Raw genomic sequence first — 21,681 nt, forward strand, 5'->3', positions numbered from 1 at the left:
GCCTTGGAGATGTGACAGAAGCCAGCTGGACAGCATTTCCCCTACACGAAACAGCCGAAGTAGGCACCTTACAGAGACAAAGCAGGTTTCCAGTTGCTGGGAGTTTGGGGGGGATTGGCAGTGACTGCTGTGGGTTTGTTTTTGTAAGACACTTATTAAAAAAGGTTTTTAACCTTTTGTCTTTTTTTTAAGGTTTTATTTATTTTTGAGAGAGCCCGAGTGGGGGAGGGACAGGGGAGTGGACAGGATCCGAAGTGGCCTCCACGCCGGAGAGCGAGCTCGAACAATGAACCGCAAGATAACGACGTGAGCCCGTCAGACACAGATGGGCTGAGCCACTCAGCCGCCCCTTATAGCTTTTATTTTTAAGTAATCTCTGCACCCAACGTGGGGCTCGAACCCACGATCCCGAGATCAAAAGTCGCATGCTCTACTGAATGAGCCAGCCAGATGCCCAGGTAAAACATTTTTTAAATGAGCCCAAGGTACAGAGACTTCCTACATCATCAACATCCTCCTGGGGTTTCTTTTGGGGATGATGGAAACGGTCCGGAATTAGATAATCATGATGGTTTTCTAACAAAGTAGGTGACTTTTATGATCCATGAATCTTCACATGAAAAGGCACAGGTAACCGGTAGAGAAGTCAATACGTGTGACTACGTTAAAAACCTCCGTTAAATGAAAAGTTCGGATCGCCTTTCCTGGCCTCCTTGTGCTGACGGTCCAGTGTGGGTACTTCTGCCCCGCAGGCTGTGGGCTGCAGTCACAGACGCGGTGCCACCTGCTGGCTAAAGTTGTTTCATTGCAGGACTCTGGCCCCTCTCCCGTGGCCACAGGCAGTACTGTGCTGAAGGGCAGCCAGAATCCGGGAGTGAGGCCGACCCAGGGTAGCACACCCAGCCAACCAGCCGGTACTTACGGCCAAAGTGTGTACATTTTTTTTAATGTTTAAGAAACCTGCCCAGTGAACAATACCAAAAACTGCAAGAAAAAGAAGAGCCTCAGGGGGAGGGTGTGACAAACCAAAGAACTGATACCCAGCGTAAAGAACTACGAATCAATAAGGGAACGTAGCCTGGTTTTTATTTTTTACCATTTTTTGAAGTTTTATTGAAGCATTCTCTCCACCCAGCATGGGGCTCAAACTCACGGGACCCCAAGATCCAGAGTCGCATACTCTTCGACTGAGCCAGCGGGTGTCCCAACATAACCTCGTTTTTACAAGCCGATAAAGGATGTGGCTAAATAATTTACAGCGCTCAACTCTACCAGGAGTCCGGGAAATACCGGCTCGAGCAGCATTAAGGTACAATTTTATGCCCTTCAACTTGATAAAAACGTAAGTCCTTTTAGAGCAAGTGTTGGTTAGAAATCGGGGCTGCCCACAGCTGGTGGGAGTATAGCCCCTTCCCGGCGGAATTTGTCAGTATCTTCTAAAGCTGGAGATCGGGGGGTACACTTAGGTCCAGCAGTCCCACCTTCAGGAATCCGCTGTGGAGAGATTCTAGCACATCGGGACATCCAGGGTGACCCTGTTGCTCGGAGGAGGTCACCCCAAGTGTCTTGTCAATGGTGGGAGACAAGAGTACATTTCGTCTGTTTACTCAGTGGAAGTCACACTGAGTGACTGGGAGCCGTGTCGATGCATCTGAAAATCATAATATTGAGTGAAAAGAGCAAATTCCAGAACGACTGGACAGTGTACCTTTTACGTAATTGAAGAAAAGCACAAAACAGGGCTAGGTATTTGTTACAAATTTTTGTTCGGGGAGCATTAAGCGCCTCGGCGGGCTGCAGGTTGGATTTTTTGCTAGTTTTTCTCAAAACTCACAGAAATGTGCACGAAAAACAGTTGCATTTGTTGGGTGTATTAAATGCTAGTTCGTGGCACTGTCGTCTAGGAGACATCAAATCCCTTTCTAAGCGTAGCACTATACGTTCGGGGAGAAAGAGTTGTCACAGGGAAGCAAAAACCAAACTTTTCAACGTGTCCGAGGACAAGGGCGTGAAGGAGGGGTGAGGGGGGTAAGTGCTTAGGTCTCTCGTGGAAAGGAAATCTCTTGAAGCCATTCACCCCCACTTTGTACCACTCTATTCTTTCTAGAAAAGCAAAGTTCTGTCGTTGTTCCTGTCTGTCTGTCTTCTGCTGTCGTGTTTTACGAAGTCAGAATCTTTCAGTTGAACTGAAAGAGATTCCTAGAAGTAGGCTGGCTGAGTGAGTTTCAACCTTCCTTACTATGTGCTTTGTTACTGTTCTAGCTCCTCGGTCCTCCTGGGCCTTTCCTTCCTTTCATACTTCTTTCGGCTTGATTAAAGCTTTTGAAAACTATTCTGTTTTGTCCCACTACCTCTGAAACTATATATTCCCTTTCTTACTCCTGTAGTGGCCACTAGTGACAAACTTGTGGAGGCCGAACCCGGTACAACTTTCAAGGATCCAAAATTATGAGTACAATGGATGTAAAAGTGAATATGGAGAAAGGGAAAAGGAGTCACAACTAATTATAACTTTTATTTTTTTTTTTTTTATTTTTTTTTTTTTCAACGTTTATTTATTTTTGGGACAGAGAGAGACACAGCATGAACGGGGGAGGGGCAGAGAGAGAGGGAGACACAGAATCGGAAACAGGCTCCAGGCTCTGAGCCATCAGCCCAGAGCCCGATGCGGGGCTCGAACTCACAGACCGCGAGATCGTGACCTGGCTGAAGTCGGACGCTTAACCGACTGCGCCACCCAGGCGCCCCAATTATAACTTTTAAAATGTGGATGAATACCACAGTTACCACAAAATTAAAGGGAGGGGCGCCTGGGTGGCTCAATTGGTTGAGCGTCTGACTTCCGCTGAGGTCATGATCTCACTGTTTGTGAGTTCAAGTCCCACGTCAGGCCCTGTGCTGTCAGTGCAGAGCCCGCTTCAGAGCCTCTGTCTCCCTCTCTCTCTGCCCCTGCCCTGCACGTGCGTTCGCTCTCTCTTGCTCTCTCTCTCTCAAAAATAAGCATTTAAAAAACAAAACAAGGGGCGCCTGGGTGGCGCAGTCGGTTAAGCGTCCGACTTCAGCCAGGTCACGATCTCGCGGTCCGTGAGTTCGAGCCCCGCGTCGGGCTCTGGGCTGATGGCTCAGAGCCTGGAGCCTGTTTCCGATTCTGTGTCTCCCTCTCTCTCTGCCCCTCCCCCGTTCATGCTGTGTCTCTCTCTGTCCCAAAAATAAATAAACGTTGAAAAAAAATAAATAAATAAAAAATAAAAAACAAAACAAAACAAGATTTAATGAAAACATTTATTATTAACTGCCAACACATCTCTGTAATACTTTCCCCCATACATTTTTGTCCCCAGGCCCTTTAACTGCCTCTTCGTAGGGCAACGATATTTTATAATCTCGTATTATTCAGAGGGAAAGGAAAAACCCTCTGGAAGGATTGGTTTAAATTTTAGTTTTGATTACTGGTCATTTAGGGACATTTCTTTCAGCTTCATCGCTCATTGTCGTGACTGCCTCCTGTCCCTTGTTCAGTGTGTTTGGGGTGCTGAGGGGAGAGAGACAGACCCCGAGGGAACACGGGCACGCAAGCCTAGGTCCCCCTGCTCCTGGGGTTTCTTGTCTGGCTGCATCCTCCCTACCTGGTCGTGGACGAGGGTCAATAACTCCAAGGCGGTCGTTGAGGGGGAAGATGCGGTCCACGCATCCTGCGGTCAGATGCGTGCTCGCTCAGCGAGACCCGACGCGGGGTGTTGGTGGCTGAATAGAAACAGCGCTGGCCGACCTGGGCCTGCCTGTAGCTTCAGGACCACCACGCCGAGGCTGACTTCCTTCTCGAAGGAGACAGGAGACAGACCTCATTAGCTTCGTGCCGGAACTGCTGAAACTGCCCCTGGGAAATTATCTGTTTGTTTGTTTGTTTGTTTGTTTGGTTTGTTTCCTTCCTTCCTTCCTTCCTTCCTTCCTTCCTTCCTTCCTTCCTTCCTTCTCTCTTTCTGTCTTCCTTCCTTCCTTCCTTCCCTCCCTCCCTCCCTCCCTCCCTTTCTCTCTGATAGACCTCATTAGCTTCGTGGTCAAACTGCCTCTGGTAAAAATTATCAGCTCTTTCTTTCTTTCTTTCTCTCTTTCTTTCTCTCTCTCTCTCTCTCCCCCTCCCCCTCACTCGCTCTTTCTTTCTTTCTTTCTTTCTCTCTCTCTCTCTCTCCCCCTCCCCCTCACTCTTTCTTTCCTTTCTTTTCTCCTTCCTCCCTCCCTCTCTCTCTCTTTTTAAAACTTTTTTTTTTAATGTTTATTTATTTTTGAGAGAGAGAGGGAGACTCTCTGAGGATCTGCGCTGACAGCCTAGAGTCCGACACGGGGCTCAAACTCACCTACCGTGAGATCATAACCCAAGCTGAAGTTGGAAGCTTAACTGACGGGAACCACCCAGGCGCCCCTCTTTCTTTCTTTTTGAAAGATCTCATTAGCTTCGTGGTAAAACTGCCTCTGGTAAATTATCAGTTTTTTCTTTCTTCCTTCCTCCCTCCCTTCCTTCATTCTTCCTTCTTTAGTGAGTTCTAAATGCCCAGTGTGGGGCTTGAACTCACCACCCTGAGATTAAGAGTTGGATGCTTTACTGAGTCAATCAGGCGCTCCAGACAGTATCTTTTTAAGTATTGACTCTGCCTCATTCCCTCTTCTGTCTCTAGGGTCTTATTGAATGAGTGTTAGGTCTTCTCCTGTATCATCCATATCTCTTACCTTTGCTTCTATATTTCTGTCTTTTGTCTTTCTTAGCTTTGTTTTTTTTCTTTTATTTATTTACTTATTTTTATTTTTCAATGTTTATGTATTAAAAAATTTTTTTTGATGTTTATTTATTTTTGAAGGAGAGAGAGACAGAGCATGAGGGGGGAGGGGCAGAGAGAGAGGGAGACACAGAATCCGAAGCAGGCTCCAGTCCCTGAGCTGTCAGCACAGAGCCCGATGAGGGGCTCGAACCTGTAAACCACAAGATCATGACCTGAGCTGAAGTCAGAGGCTTAACCAATTGAGCCACCCAGGCGCCCCTAATGTTTATGTATTTTTGAGAGAGAGAGAGAGAGAGAGAGAGAGAGCGAGCTGGCACAGGGAGACAGAGGATCTGAGGCAGGCTCTGCACTGACAGCAGAGAGCCCGTGGTGTGGCTCAAACTCACCAACTGTGGGATCATGACCTGAGCCAAAGTTGGACCTTTAACCAGCTGAGCCACCCAGACGTCCCTTTTTGGATTTTTTAAAAATCCAGTTCACAAAATCTCTCCTAAGTTGTGTCTACACTGCTCTTAAACTCATATATTGAGTTCTTGATCTTTAGTTTGTATATTTTTCAGTTGTTGAAATTTTAATCTGCTAGATCTTTTTTTTATTGTGGTAACAACACATTAAATGACCATCTTAACCATGTTTTAAAATGTTCATTTACTTTGAGAGAGAGAGAGAGAAGCAGGCTTCTCGCTATCAGCTCAGAGCGGACGGGGGGCTCATTCTCATGAACCGTGAGGTCATGACCTGAGCCGAAATCAAGAATCAGACACTTAACCAACTGAGCCACCCAGGTGCCCCTCATCTTAACCATTTTCAAGTGTCCACTGCAGTAGTGTTAAGTGTATTCACATTATTTTTTTTTTAAGATGTTATTTTTAAGTAATCTCTACACCCAGTGTGGACCTTGTCAAACTCGCAACCTGGAGATAAAAGTCTCATGCCAACTGAGCCAGCCAAGTCCCCTACATTCACATTATCGTACAGCTGATCCTAGAACTTTTTTATCTTGTAAAACTGAAACTCCATATCCATTCAACACTAATCGTCCTGTCCTCTCCCCCAGCCCTTGGTAACCACTTTTCCATTTTCTGTTTCTACGATTTTGACTACTTAAGATATTTCATACGGGTGAGATCATACAGTATTTGTCTTTTTGTCACTGGCTTATTTCATTTAGCATAATATCCTTTAGCACGGGACAGGATTTTCTTTTTTATGGCTGTGTTATATTTCACGGTATGCATAAACCACATTTTCTTTTTTGGTTTTTTAATTTTTTAATGTTTATTTATTTATTTTTGAGAGACAGAGACAGCGCATGAGCAAGAGAAGGGCAGAGAGAGAGAGGGAGACGCAGAATCCGAAGCAGGCTCCAGGCTCTGAGCTGTCAGCCCAGAGCCCAATGTGGGGCTCGAACCCAGGAGCCATGAGATCATGACCTGAGCTGAAGTCAGACACTCAACCAACTGAGCCACCCAGGTGCCCCTAAACCACATTTTCTTTCTTTCTTTATCCACTGATGAACATTTGGGTTGCTGCCTCTTGGCTATTGCAAATAATGCTGAAAGGAACGTAGGCATGCAAATATCTCTTTGACGTCCTACTTTGAATTCTTTGGATATATACCCAGAATTGGGATTGCTTGATCATGTGGCAATTCTATTCTTAATTTTTTGAGGGCCTGCCATACTGTTTTCTGTAACACTTGTACCATTTTACAATCCTACCAACAGCATTTTCCTCCTTCCCTTTACTTTTCTCTCCCCCTTTTCCTTCTCCTTTTTTATTTTTATTTTTTATTTATTTAAAAAAAATTTTTTTTAACGTTTATTTATTTTTGAGACAGAGAGAGACAGAGCATGAACAGGGGAGGGTCAGAGAGAGGAAGACACAGAATCCGAAACAGGCTCCAGGCTCTGAGCTGTCAGCACAGAGCCCGATGCGGGGTTCGAACTCACGGACCGCAAAATCATGACCTGAGCCGAAGTCAGCCGCTTAACCGACTGAGCCACTCAGGCACCCCTCCTCCTTTTTTAAAAAATTATTTAGAAATTATTTTAGATTTACAGAAAAATGGCAAAGATTGCACCGATGGTTCCTGTATACCCTTCGCCCAAATTCTGCTACTATTAACATATTGATCAAGCTGATAAATTAACATTGGTATAATACCATTAAACTACAGACTTCTTTTGGATTTCATCAATTCGCCCACTAACGTACTTTTTCTGTCCTGGGACTAGTTCTAGTATTAGTCATCCTGTCTCCCTCATCTGCTCCAATCTGTAGCAGTTCATCAATTTTTCCTTGTTGCTCATGGCTTTCGCACTTTTGAGGAATATTGGGTCAGATATTCCTCACTCGGGATTTGCTCGGTTTCCTCATGAATAACTGGTGTTTCGAACTCTTCGGGAAGACGATCTCAGAGATTATATGCTCTTTTCATTGTCATTGCTATTGTTGCTAACAGGAGGCTCATGTTACCAACATGATTTATCAACTAGCTTTGATCGTTGGGTCAAGATGGTGTCTATAAAGTTACTACATTTTCCTTTCCATAATTTGTTAGATTATTATAATTTCTATAATTAATGTTTATTTTTTTAGAGGGAGATAGAGAGCAAGCAGGGGAGGGGCAGAGAGAGAGGGAGACACAGAATTTGAAGCAGGCTCCGGGCTCCGAGCTGTCAGCACAGAACCTGACCCGGGGCTCGAACCCACAAACTGTGAGATCATGACCTGAGCCCAAAGTTGGACGCTTGACTGGCTGAGCCACCCAGGCGCCCCAAGTATAAGTTTGCTTAAATAAAACTCTTGGGGCGCCTGGGTGGCTCATTTGTTTAAGCGTGTGACTTCAGATCAGGTCGTGACCGTTCAGTGGGTTCGAGCCCCGCAACAGTCTCTGTGCTGACAGCTCGGAGCCCGGAGCCTGCTTCGGATTCTGTGTCTCCCTCTCTCTCTGCCCTTCCCCCACTCGTGCTCTGTCTTTGTCTCTCAAAAATGAATAAACGTTAAAAAAAAAATTTAAAAAAACCTATTTGGTCTTGGCTTTACCCATAGGAATTGTGAACCCATGACATTCTCTTTTATACTGGGCAGTCTTGTTTTCCCTATTAACGTTCTTACTGGCTATGTCATCAAATTCTGAAATTCTCCATAAAAGACCTAAAAACTTACCAATATTTTAATATACTAGGACTTGCGATTTTCATTTTTGGGGGGAAATTGCCTCTAAATTTTAATTTGGAAGGTGGTTAGAATAATGCTTTAGAGAAAAATTGTATTAACATGACATTAGCAGTTGGTGCTTATGTTAAGAATCATACACAAATTATTTATGGTATTTGCACACTGATCACCAAACAAACATCAGTAAAACCTGGCAAACTGGGGCGCCTGGGTGGCGCAGTCGGTTAAGCGTCCGACTTCAGCCAGGTCACGATCTCGCGGTCCGTGAGTTCGAGCCCCGCGTCGGGCTCTGGGCTGATGGCTCAGAGCCTGGAGCCTGTTTCCGATTCTGTGTCTCCCTCTCTGTCTGCCCCTCCCCTGTTCATGCTCTGTCTCTCTCTGTCCCAAAAATAAATAAACGTTGAAAAAAAAAAAAATTAAAAAAAAAAAAAAAAAAACCTGGCAAACAAAATAAGGAAGGAAAAAATGTCGAAGTTTCTTCCCTTTTATATCACACTGGCCAAAATAAATACGAGAACAACCCGGGGTGAGATGCCAGGGCCTGGTGGGCTGAAGTAGAGAATGATAGTGTCCAGGATGGGACGGCCTTGGCTTTGGCCTGTGCAGCTCAGAAAAGGGGTCTCTCCTCATTGCCTTGCTCTTCAACATCAGCCATTTGCTCCCCCTAAGATGCACAAAATGCCATATCATTAATTGTAAAAAGCCAAAATTTTTTAAGATTTTATTTATTTTTTATTTTTTATTTTTTATTTTTTAATTTTTTTTTCAACGTTTATTTATTTTTGGGACAGAGAGACAGAGCATGAACGGGGGAGGGGCAGAGAGAGAGGGAGACACAGAATCGGAACAGGCTCCAGGCTCTGAGCCATCAGCCCAGCCCGACGCGGGGCTCGAACTCACGGACCGCGAGGTCGTGACCTGGCTGAAGTCGGACGCTTAACCGACTGCACCACCCAGGCGCCCCAAGATTTTATTTTTGAGTAACCTCTACACCCAAGCATGGGACTTGAACTCACAACTGTGAGATCAAGAGCCACACGCTCTACCAACTGAGCCAGGCAGGCGCCCTTCCAACTTCTTTCTTATAGAAATTAGTAATTTTTTTCTTTTTGCCAAAACTGATTTTATTTATTTTTTTGACAAAATTAATTGTCAAATTGGTTTCCATACAACACCCAGTGCTCATCCCAGTCCTTTAAAAAGTATGACAGGGCCACTGGCTGGCTCAGTCGGCTAAGCATCGACTCTTGATTTTGGCTCAGGTCATGATCTCAATGTTGAGCCCTGTGTTGGGCTCCACCTGGGTGTGGAACATACTTGAGATTCTCTCTCTCCTTCTCCCTCTGCCCCTCCCCAGCTCACTCTCTCTCAAAAAAAAGTATGTTATTTTCTTGATTGTAAAGAGCCATCAAATAAGATTATCTTTCTTCAAGCTTAATGTCATGTGTTCACTGAATTTCCATCTCGCCGAGGCCTTCTGTGGGCCATTTCCACAAAGGGACCTCCTCCTCTATGGTTATGCCTCCTAGAAAAAAATATACTGTTGTCTTTTTGTATATAAATTTATGGGCTTCGTTTTCTCATTATGGACCTTCTATATCCTTTTTTTTATTATTATTCCAGTATAGTTAACATACAGTGTTATACTAGTTTCAGGGGTAAATATAGTGATTCGACAATTCGATACATTTACTCAGAGCTCATCATAAGTGTGCTCTTTAATCCCCATTACCTATTTCTCCCATCCCCCAAGTCCCCTCTGGTAACCATCAATGTGTTCTCTATAGTTAAGAGTCTGTTTCTTGGTTTGTCTTTTTCTTCCCCTTTGTTGATTTTGTTTCTTTAATTCCACATACGAATGAAATCATATGGTATTTGTCTTTCTCTGACTAATGTATTTTGCTTAGCATTATACTCTCTAGCTCTATCCAAGTCATTGCAAAAGGCAAGATTCATTCTATTTTATGGCTGAGTAATATTCCATCGGATGTATATACCACCTCTTTTTTTTTTTTTTTTTTTTTACATTTTTATTTATTAAGTAATCTCTACACTCAACATGGAGTTTGAACTCATGACCCTGAGGATCGAGAGTCTCATGCTCCACTGTCTGAGCCAGCCAGGCACCCCTATATCACATTTCTTTTATCCATGCATCATTCGATGGACACTTGGGCTGCTTCCAAAATTTGGCTATTGTAAATAATGTTGCTATAAACATAGGGATACATGTATTCTTTGAAATTAGTGTTTTTGTATTCTTTGTGTAAATACCCAGTAGTGTGATTACTGGATCATATATGGTAGCTCGATTTCTAATTTTTTTTTTAATTTTTTTTAATGTTTATTTATTTCTGAGACCGAGAGAGACAGAGCATGAGCAGGGGAGGGGCAGAGGGAGAGGGAGACACAGAATCAGAAGCAGGCTCCAGGCTCTGAGTTGTCAGCACAGAGCCCGATGCGGGGCTCGTACTCACAGACCGCGAGATCATGACCTGAGCCGAAGTCGGTCGCTCAACCGACTGAGCCACCCAGGCGCCCCTCTATTTCCAATTTTTTGAGGAACCTGCATACTGTCTTCCAGAGTGGCTGCACCAGTTTGCAGTCCCACCAACAGTGCACAAGGATTCCTCTTTCTCCACATTCTTACCAACACTTGTTTCTTGTGTTTTTGATTTTAGCCATTCTGACAGCTATGAGGTGATACCTCATTGCGGTTTTGATCTGCATTTCCTGATGAGTGATGTTGAGCATTTTCTCACGTGTCTGTTGGCCATCTGGATATCTTCTTTGGAGATATGCCTATTCATGTCTTCTGCCCATTTTTAAATTGGATTATTTGAGGTTTTTTGATGTTGAGTTTTATAAGTTCTTTATATATTTTGGATACTAACTTAAAACATTTTTTAATGTTTATTATTATTATTATTATTATTATTTTGAAAGAGAGAGAGAGAGAAAGAGAGCAAGCAGGCAGGGGAGGGGCAGAGGGAGAAGGAGACAGAATCTGAAGCAGGCTCCAGGCTCCAAGCTGTCAGCACAGAGCCTGACATGGGGCTCGAACTCACGAACTGTGAGATCCTGACCTGAGCCGAAGTTGGACACTTAGCCAGCTGATTCACTCAGGCACCCCTGGATACTAACTCTTAATCAGATATGTCTTAATCAGATTTGCAGATATCTTCTCCCATTTACTAGGTTGCCTTTTCGTTTTGTTGACCGTATCCTTTGCTGTGCAGAAGTGTAGTCCCAATAGTTTAGTATTGCCTTTGTTTCCCTTGCTTCAGGAGATATATCTAGAAAAGTGTTGCTATAGCTGATGTCAGAGACATTACTGCCTGTGCTCCCTCCTACGACTTTTCTGCTTTGAGGTATCGTATTTAGGTCCTTAATCCATTTTGAGTTTATGTTTGTGTGTGGTACAAGAAAGGGGTCCAGTTTCATTCTTTTGCATGTTGCTGTCCAGTTTTCCCAGCACCATTTGTTGAAGAGATTGCCTTTTTCCCATCGCATATTCTTGCCATCCTTGTTGAAGATTAGTTGACCATAGAATTGTTTATTTCTGGACTCTCTGTTCTGTTCTGTTGGTCTATGTGTCTGTTTTTGTGCCAGGATCATGCTGTTTTGAATACTACAGCTTTGTAGTGTAACTTGAAATCTGGAATTGTGATACCTCCAGTTTTGTTTTTCTTTTTGAAGATCGTTTTCGCTATTTTAAGGCAGGGTTATGATTTACATTCACTCTTGACCCTCTGTGCCTGGCCTGGTACTAGAATGAAGGCACCTCTGGAAGAAATGAGGAGATTGAGAAGGTAACCCTTTGGTGGAGAGGAAGATGTATGGAGTTTGGAGCTGGGTTTGGGAACAAATACTTCCAGCGACGTTGAGCAATGTGAACGTGACCTTTTTAGTCCAAAGTCATACAGACACATCGGTTTGGCTGGTCGGGGGAGCGGGGGGGGGGGGGGGGGGGGTGGTATTCGCACATTTATGCCCGGTGGGTTCTGTGATGTGAATGCACTTTCTGTTCAACCAAGCCCTTTTGGGGCCTGCTAGGACAGGCGACCTGACAACTTGGTTTTCTTGGGTGGGGTAATTTCCTTGTGTTCCACTCAGAAGATGTCAACCTCGATTTTAGTGATTGAGGCTCATCTTGGCAACGTTTACAGGCAGGCGTTCCCAACACGTTTTCAAACGGCTGCATCCATCCAGAGTTCCATTTATGGTCGAACGCACTATGCTTGCTCCAGAAGGCTAAAGACACGGTGTTTTCTCTGACCTGTGCTAACTCCCACTGACTCTGAAATTTGTGATTTCTCGCGCCGTGTTCTGGGCAGGGAGGAGCCACCGGGCAGGGATTTCCACAGCAGCATGGACCACCTTCTGCCGGGTGAGTCACCGGTTGCCCGTCGGGGGCCGTCGCGGGGACGAGCGCTTGGCCAGAACAGGGGGAGGACGGGGCCTCTCGGCTGGCCTGAGCTCGTGCCGTCAGCTTCGGGAGCTCGGTTTAGGAATGTGCCCACAGTGTTCGGGTCTGTCATGGGAGCGAGGAGAGAAAGGCTGAGGGATCCACCCGGAACACAGCGTCCCACGCCCCTCGTGCAAGGGCGGGGGGCGCCGAGCAGGCGCCGGCACGTCGAGGTTCTCAGCCAATTGCAGCCGAATCCCTGAGAAACAGGCTCTGTCGGGACTCCAGCACCCCGTGGTGTTGCTACACCCTCCACAAAACCACAACGTAAACTCTCCGGAAAGATCTCCCAGCGGGACATTTTCCCTAAGGCGAGGCAGACCGAGAGGAGGAAATCGTGCTGGAGACAGAGGAGCGGCCCGTGGGGGGCCCAGGGTGTGCCGGCGTGCCCCGTGGGGACGTGGGCCGCGTAGCACCCTCCAGTTTCGAAGAGCCACGCCCGCCTCGTTTGGGTTCTTTCCTCCTCTGCTTGAAGCGTTTTTATTCTCGATCGTGCCGGATATGCACGCGTCTGTGTATGTGGCTGTGAACCTGAACGTTCACGTTTGCATTTACCGGTTCTCCAGGAATCTGTGTCACCAGCAAACTCAACACGTTGTGAAACTGAACGCATGTTCTCTTTCCCGCCCATGCCTGCCGGGGAGACTTCCATGGCCACACTCTCAGGCCACGGGCTTTGGCCACGCCATTTTATTCATCCGTTGGTTCGCTCAATGGTCAAATATCCAAATATTTGCCGAATTTTCCTGTGTTTTCTTTTTCAACTTTTGTTGGCGTTTATCATTAGCTTAAGTTAGCTTATTGAATGATTGATTTGTTTTGTTTTGTTTTCATCTCCTCCCCCTTTGGGCTCATTCGCTGCCCTATTCCCAGCGCCTGAAGTGTCCAGCATGAAGTAAACACTCAGCACATAGTTGAAAAGTGAACAAACAAGTCTATGTAAGGAATTTAGAATTTTGTAGGCAAGATAAGTTTCAACTAACTGTGTATTTGGTTTCTTCTGCCGTCACTTCACTCTATGCATTGCCTGCTCTAGAACACATTTTTCTTGAATGCCCCCATGAGCCGGGCACTGTTCGGCATGCTGGGGAGGCCGCAGTGAACAAGGTGGATGTGGCAACAGGCTTTCTTATCACCTCCTGCCACACACACACACACACACACACACACACACACACACATGGCCAAGCTGAGCTGAGCTCCAGGCCGCTCCCCCTCCCTCAGAGCCCATCAGCCCTGCCCATAAGGAACCCCTGGTGGCTGGGTGGGTGGGTGATAAGGGAGCAGAGGTGGCCAAAGGTTGGGAGCCTGCTTCCTTTGGCAGGGGCAGCAGGCCAGGGTGAGAAGCAAGAGACAGGCCCGGGGGAGACAGGGGTAGGTGGGACACGCTCGAGCTGAGACATCCCGAGGGGAAAACGTGCCCGTGGGCGTCTGGAAGCCTTGTTGGTGGAGGAATCGGAGGCGGAGACATTCTGCCTCTCACTCAGAGGATCAGCAACTTGCCCGAGTCAGAGAGGAGCCCAAACCCTGGGAGGTCTGATCCAACCTGCGCTCAAACTCGTCTCTGTTTTGGTGCTGGCGAATCCAGGGAAAGCTTTTCTCTCTCCTCTCCCAGATCTTGTCATCGGCCTGCAGGAAGGACCTCCGAGGGCTGAGGCCCAGCAAACCCAGCTCTCCGAGGCCCTACCTCGTGGCAAGCCTTGCTGCCCCTCCACTAAGTGAAGTGGTCGCTTCCTGGGCTGTCCTTTCTCATCCACTCCATGCTAGGACACTGGACCTTCCTGATGTCCCAAAAACCGTCTCCTGTCCTGTGTCTCGTCTCTCCTGGGTCTGCCACTTGCGAGCAAGTCAAGGCCCCGAGCGCTGCCCTGCCTTACCTCACGGGACTGCTGTGGGGCTCGAACGGCGGGAAGTGGCCTGAGGTGGCCACGCGCTGGCAGTCACGTGTTCCAGTCCTTCCCGCAGCTCAGTGAACCGCATCCGTAAGGAGGGGGAGGAGAGGCCCCGTCCAGCCGCTGGCCACGAAACCCTGGCATCGCCACTTGCTAGCTTACTAGAGACGTTGGGTGGGTTATTTCACGTCTCAGTCTGTGTCCTCACCGACAAAGTGGGAGCTGTAGTCGCTGCTGTGCAGGGTCACTGTGAGATATAAGTAAAATAATGGATGGAAAGGGCTTTACTGAGCGTCTAAACCCCCGCTGGATGGGGAATAGGTATTGTCCCCCTCTGGTGTTGGCAGTGGGACAGCCACTTTACCAGTAGGAGGGTTGTAATTTGCTCACGTTCAGCAGGCGCCTCTTAAGGACAGTGTTGGTTTGGTGGAGTAGGGACCCATTTCACCCCCGACCCTGGTGGCTGCATCACGGTTCACAAGGACCCACTCACTGGTCACTTGAGATGAGAAGATAATCAGACTCCTATGGGCTTGGAGTTGACAGTCGGGACACGGCAGTCGCCCAGTCACCAAAGAAGACATTCAGATGGAAAATAAGCATATAAAGATATGCTCAGCGTCACGTGTCATTAGGGAAATGCAGATTAATTTTTTTTTTAACGTTCATTTATTTTTGAGACAGAGAGAGACAGAGCATGAACGGGGGAGGGGCAGAGAGAGAGGGAGACACAGAATCGGAAACAGGCTCCAGGCTCTGAGCACTCAGCCCAGAGCCCCACGCGGGGCTCGAACTCACGGACCGCGAGATTGTGACCTGAGTGAAGTCGGCCGCTTCACCTACTGAGCCACCCAGGCGCCCCGGGAAATGCAGATTAAACGGTGAGACACCATCACATACACCCATTCGAACGACTAATATCCAAAGCACTGATCACGTCAAATGCTGGCAAGGACGTGGAGCCACAGGAACCCTCATTCATCGTTAGTGGGAACGCAAAACAGTACGGCCACCGCAGAAGACGGCTTGGTAGCTTCTTACAAAACGGAATACACTCTTGCCACATGATCCTGGCACAAACTCCAATGTCCTTACAAAAACCTGCATGCAAATGTTTACAGCAGCCCCTTTCTCTTCCTCCTTTTTTTTAAAAAAATTCAAACTCTTTAATTTATTTAGATGGGAGAAGAGAGGTGGTGGGGGGGAGAGAATCTCAAGCACGCTTGGCCCTGTCAGCACAGAGCCCGGTGTGGGGCCCGAACTCACTAACTGTGAGATCATGACCTGAGCCGAAATCAAGAGCCAGACGTTTAACTGACTGAGCCACCCAGGCACCTTGAGTAGCCCTCTTTTTTTTAAACTGCCAAAACATGATGACATTCAAGAGGTGAATAAAGAAACAAGCTGTGGTACGTCCAGACAGTGGACTATTACTCAGCAATAAAAAGAAATGAGTTATCAAGCCACAAATAGACACGGATAAACCTCAAATGCATACGCGCCATGAAAAAAGCCGGTCTGAGAAGCTTCATACTGTATGATTCCATTTGGAGGTCAGCGTCGGACGTAGGTTTGTAGGTCTGAAGTTTATTCAATTGGGGGGCCCTCTTTAAGAGAAAAAAATACAAAACTACAAGTACAAAATTAGGTTATAAGGAAATATTTCTTGCGGGGCCCGGGTGGCTCAGTCGGTTGAGCATCTGACTCTTGATTTTGGCTCAGGTCTATCTCACATGGCTCTGAGATAGAGCCCCACGTCGGGCTCCGCACTGAGCATGGAAGGCAGTTGAAATTCTCTTCTCTCTCTCTCCCTCTCTCCTCCCCACCTTGTGCTCTCTTTCTCTCTCAAAAAAGAAATATTTCTTTAGCATGTTACAGGAAATCATAATAAATGATGAATTTGAAAAAGCTGAAAAATGCCACAAACGTCACAAAATCCTCAAAATACATCATTTGTGTTGTTCGCAGTGTTTTTATAAAAACCCCTATGTTTTTTTTGGGTTTTTTTTTTTTGCTGCATATACTCTGATTCCTTCTTCATTTAACAATGCTTAAAATGTTTTCTACAGAGAGAATAGAGAGATAGTTCAATCCTCCTTCCAGCATGGTTGGTCAAAACCTTTTCATTACTGATAATTTAGAAAAATTTCTTTCAGGGGCACCTGGGTGGCTCAGTCAGTAAAGCGTCCGACTTCAGCTCAGGTCATGGTCTCACGGCTTGTGGGTTCCGGCCCCGTGTCGGGTTCTGTGCTAACAGCTCAGAGCCTGGAGCCTGCTTCCAATTCTGTCTCCCTCTCTCTCTGCCCCTCCCCAGCTCACGCTCTGTCTCTCTCCCAAAAATAAAGATTTAAAAAAAAGAAAAAAAATAAATTTCTTTCAGCACCACAGCTTATACCTTATAATGTGTCTTGCAAATACTCGAGATTTGTCGAATTGCTGTCAAATATGAAAAAAATAACAAAACAAAAACCCCTGTATCACACTTCTTTCATTTGAGGGGTAAGATCTGAGGACCTTAAATATTATTTAAGTTGGTGACAGTCGGTGGCAAATGGGTTGTTGATGTTGCCGTGGAATATCCTGAATTCCGGGTTGGACCCTGCACCTTTGCTTCAGGGTAGGTAAGTAAGACTATTGCTGGAAGCCGTTCGTCTACCACGACAGTGATGAGGGACCACGTAAATATATCCTGTTAAATCCAATCTAAGTGTATCCCTACCTCAATATTCCCTTAGTTGGGTCCCCCAAAACCTCCGTGGCCACCCCTGAGCTCCTGACATGAGATGTGCCAACTCCAAGTGGGAAGAGAGCAGCCTTAACCAAGTGTAGTTAGGTATCTTACTGGCGTCTGTTTTATTAAATATGACTGTTATGTGTAGACTGCTGTACTGGAGAGAAAAATCTGTGCTTCATAGAAAACTTGCTCACAACACGTCTTTTGCATCAGCTGATTCTGATTGTACAGGAGCTACTTAACAAGGCTGAATTGTAGACAACTGATACCAAGGCAAGAGAATTTTTATATGTTGAAATGCAAACCAATCCTGCCCCGTGCGGGGACCTTTGTCTCCATTTGTACCTTCATTTCAGTATTTCTGATCTATAAATGTGTCTGTTGTTTTTTCCTTTGAACCACATAGGACATCTGCCTGGTTCCCCCATTACGCTTAAAATGAAATCTTTGATACGTTTACTTTATATCTGTATGAAAGTCATACTTAATCCTTTAATACTAAGGTCCTTCCCAGGGCCCTCCAAGTTGCCCATGCAAGTTGCACGTGAGAGGCCACAGGATGAACTTTACGGGCTTCATGGTAAATCTTCCACTGGAACGAAAAATTCCGACACTGTGCGCAACATGAGAAGAAAAACGAGCACGGATGGACCCCCTTGAATGGGAAGGGCTGGAGAAGAAACCCCGGGTGGGAGGAAACCCAGGAGAGGTCAAGTGCCCTGGAGAGCAAAGGAGTACAGATTTTGGAGAATTAAATGATGGAAAACAGTGTAAAATGTCTTGGGTTCAAGGAAGGACCTAGAGGTGGAAATTTCATTTGAAAATTAGGAGACCGAGGCTCTTCTTAATAGCACTATTCGGACAAAAGTGGGGGAATAACCACAGCATGAGGAGCGAATGGAGACGGAACAAGTGAGTACAGTGAGCATGGCCCTATTTCAAAGAACTTGGCAATGAAAGGAAGGACTGAGATACAAGAGTACACACGTGGAACTCAGAGGGACTGTTCTCCAGTGACATTCCACATCATCACTGATATTTTCAGTACCTGAGAACATCTAAAAAGAAGTTTTAAAGAAGAAAAATAGCTATAATTCACAAGATTATCATTTAGTTTCTATATAGTATAGGTAAATGTGTATAATATATAAAAAATAAATGAGTCTGAGTTTATATATACATAAACAGGATACAAAATTAGAATCATACTATATACATAGTATAAGAACGTACTGATTACTTTGGAGAATGTTCTCATTTAAGAGCACTTCCAAATCAGCAGCTTAGAGGCTGTAACATTCTATGTTCTGTTCCATAATTAATTGATTCATTCTTATATTATTCGGCCTGGCCTTTAAATTATTAATGATTTTTCACTGTTTCAATAATGCTGTGGGATGCCTGGGTAGTTCAGTCGGTTGAGAGTCTGACTCTTGATTTCGGCTCAGGTTATGATCCCAGCCAGGGTCGTGGGATTGAGCTCCGTGTCGGGCCCTGCACTGAGTGTGGAGTCTGCTTGGGATTCTCTCTCTCCCTCTGCCCATCTCCCCTGCTCTCATTCTCTCTCTCTCTCTCTCGCTCTCTCTCTCTCTCTCCAAAATAATAATAATAATAAGAAGAAGAAGAAGAAGAAGAAGAAGAAGAAGAAGAATGCTGCCATGACTTTCCTTTACATTAATCTTAAGGATTAGCTCTGATTCAGTCCAAAAGAAAAATTACTTTGAAGTAGAATTCTTGGGTCAAATAGTACATTTTCTGGCTTTTAATACATATCCTCAAATTTCCCTATAAATAGACTCACCTAGGCCTCCCACAAGTGTATGAGTGCCTATTTGCCTGTATCTTCTGTATCAATGAGAATTTTCATATTTTAAGACTATTTGTGGGGCACCTGGGTGGCTCAGTCAGTTAAGCATTTTGACTCTTGATTGCGGCTAAGGTCATGATCTCACGGTCTTGAGATCGAGCCCCGTGTCGGGCTCCACACTGCGTGTGACTCCCATACACTGCTTGGGTGGGATTTTCTCTCTGCCTTTCCCCTGTTTGTGCTCTCTCTCCCTCCCTCTCTCTCTCCCGCAAAAAAAGACTATTTGCCAATTTGTTAGGCAGATGTTACCCTACTTCAGTGTGTTTGATGGAACATTTGCCATAAGTTTTTCTTTCATACTTCCCAGAAACTAAGATTTCATTGTACTTTCCAGTTTTGCTGATCATGTTTTTACTTGTTTGGAAATCGGTTTTGTATTGGGGAAAATGGTGGTCCTTGGTGATTTACCCGCGAACCGAATCTGTCGAGTTGTAGAGATAAAGCCAGAACTGGATAAAGAGAGAATGGCAAGGGAGAACCACAAACACCGAGAGCTCTTCTGAAGAGCTTTGCTGTAAGGAAAGCAGAGGCACTGGTTGCAGTGGCAGGGGAGGATGGGCCAAGGAAAAGTTGTTTTTATACACGGCAGTGATCTAGCAGAGAAGAGAGACAAAGCAGTTGTTGACCTTAGTAAGAGAGGAGGAGGGCCATGCATTTTACGAGGACGTGATGTGGATGCAGTGTAAGAGGTTGGAAGATGTGGAAAGTAAGGTGGCTCTGTTCTATATCTCAGTGAATCAAGAAAGGGTCAAAGGTGAACCGGGAGGAAGGCCGGAATTCTGATGTAAGAGAAGGTAGGAAATGGTGTTCAGAGAATGGAGGAGAAAACTGATGGGAGAAACCTACCGAGACTGCTAGACATGGGCAAGCGCCTATGTAAGATTCACAGTTAGCAACTAGATGTGAGATCAGTCTGCGCAGATCTAGTTGTTGTTTTCTTCTCCCACCACATTAAGCTGAGCAGACTCAGGTGACAGACAAGTAGAGTTAAATTGACTACGGTTGGGGTTCTCCCAAGTAAGAGGATTTAGGAGTTGATAAGGAGTTGATGATTACTGAAGTGAATTCTAGTGATGAGGCCACAGCATCATAACTAGGCAGAAGGGAGGCAGAGAAACAAAGAGGGTTCCAGGCAGCAAGGGTGGGGAACCACTCCCTTCTCCAGCCATCCCATATCCCAAAAGGAAAGAAGGTGGCCCTGTTGTGAAGAAGCAGGAGGCCAAGAAAGTGGTCAATCCCCTGCTTAAGAAAAAGACCAAGAATTTTAGCATCGGACAGGACATCCAGCCCAAAAGGGACCTCACCCTTTTGTCAAATGGCCCCGTTACATCAGGTTGCAGCAGCAAAGGGCTGTTCTCTATAAACGTCTAAAAGTGCCTCTGATGACTTACCAGTTCGCCCAGGCCTTAGGACCACCGCCCCCCCGCCCCCCCCGCCCCGCCCCGCCAAACAGCTACTCAACTGCTTAAGCTGACCCACAGATACAGACCAGAGACAAAGCAAGAGAAGAGACTTGGGCAGGGCTGAGAAGAAAGCTACCAGCAAAGGGGATGTCCCTGCTAAGAGGCTGCCTGTCCTTTGAGCTGGGTTAATACTGTCACCACCTTAGTGGAAAACAGGAAGGCTCAGCTGCTGGTCACTGCACCTGATGTGGATCCCATGCAACTGGTTGCTTCCTGGCTGCCCTGTGTGGTAAGATGGGGGTTCCCCGTGGCATCGTCAAGGGGAAGGCCAGGCTGGGACATCGGGTCCATGGGGAGACCTGCACCGCTGTTGCCTTCACGCAGGGTAGCCTGGGAGACAAAGGAGCTCTGGCTGAGCCGGTGGAACCCATCAGGACCAAGTCCAGTGACAGACATGAGGCGATCCCCTGTCCCTGGGGAGGCAGCGTGCTGGGTCCAAAGTCGGTGGCTTGCATCGCCACTGGAAAGCTGGAAAAGGCCAAGGCTGAAGAACTGGCCCCCAAACTGGGCTGAGCGGATGCTGTGGAATTTTCTGTACCTAGAAGTAATAGAAAGTTCTCTTTCAAAAAAGAGAAAAATGACTGGCGGACAGAAGAGCTATTAAGACACGTGGCAGGAAAGTAGAAAGTGGTTTTTGGAGAACAGGACGCTTGAAATGGACGTGTGGGAGGCAGCAAAGTTAACAATGACCGGGTGAAATGCAGAAAGGATTGTTGAAAATGAGGCTGAGGAACCGGGTCCAAGGTACTGGAGGGAACGTCGGCATTCACGGCTGAAAAGCCTGACGGACAGTAACGGGAGGAGAGTGAGGCTTAAGCCAGGTGAAGAGTCCTCCGTGAACGACTGTGGGTAGATGTGACGGCAATCTAGAGGTGGCACAGTCCGACGGGCTGCATTTCGGAGGAGATGGACGTTGGAGGGAGGAGGACAGGGACATGACTGGGAAGGGGAAATGAGCAGCAAAGAAGGCCATCTTTTTCTCCTCTAAATCCTTTAGAACCAGGAGTGTTTGAAAAAGCACAGCCACTCTAGAGAAGAGAAAAGTCAATGTCCTGAGGGGGCAGCTGGATTTTAGTATTTAGTACTTGGTAGGTGGAAAGTGAAGGAAACACTGAGACAAATGGTAGGGGACAGACGGGTGGAGTGGGAGGAGGTGTTCCTGATGAAAGGTCATGAGGTCAAGGATGTGCAGGGGAAGGGTGTGGGAATGTGGGGCTTTCTTCCAAGGTTGAGCTGCCCTCCGTAACCCAGTTGCCCCCCTGAGAGGTCTAGCCCTGTTCTCTCATTTCAGACCCAAGA

The sequence above is a fragment of the Leopardus geoffroyi genome, chromosome C2, assembly GCF_018350155.1.
Source record: "Leopardus geoffroyi isolate Oge1 chromosome C2, O.geoffroyi_Oge1_pat1.0, whole genome shotgun sequence".
NCBI lineage: Eukaryota > Metazoa > Chordata > Mammalia > Carnivora > Felidae > Leopardus > Leopardus geoffroyi.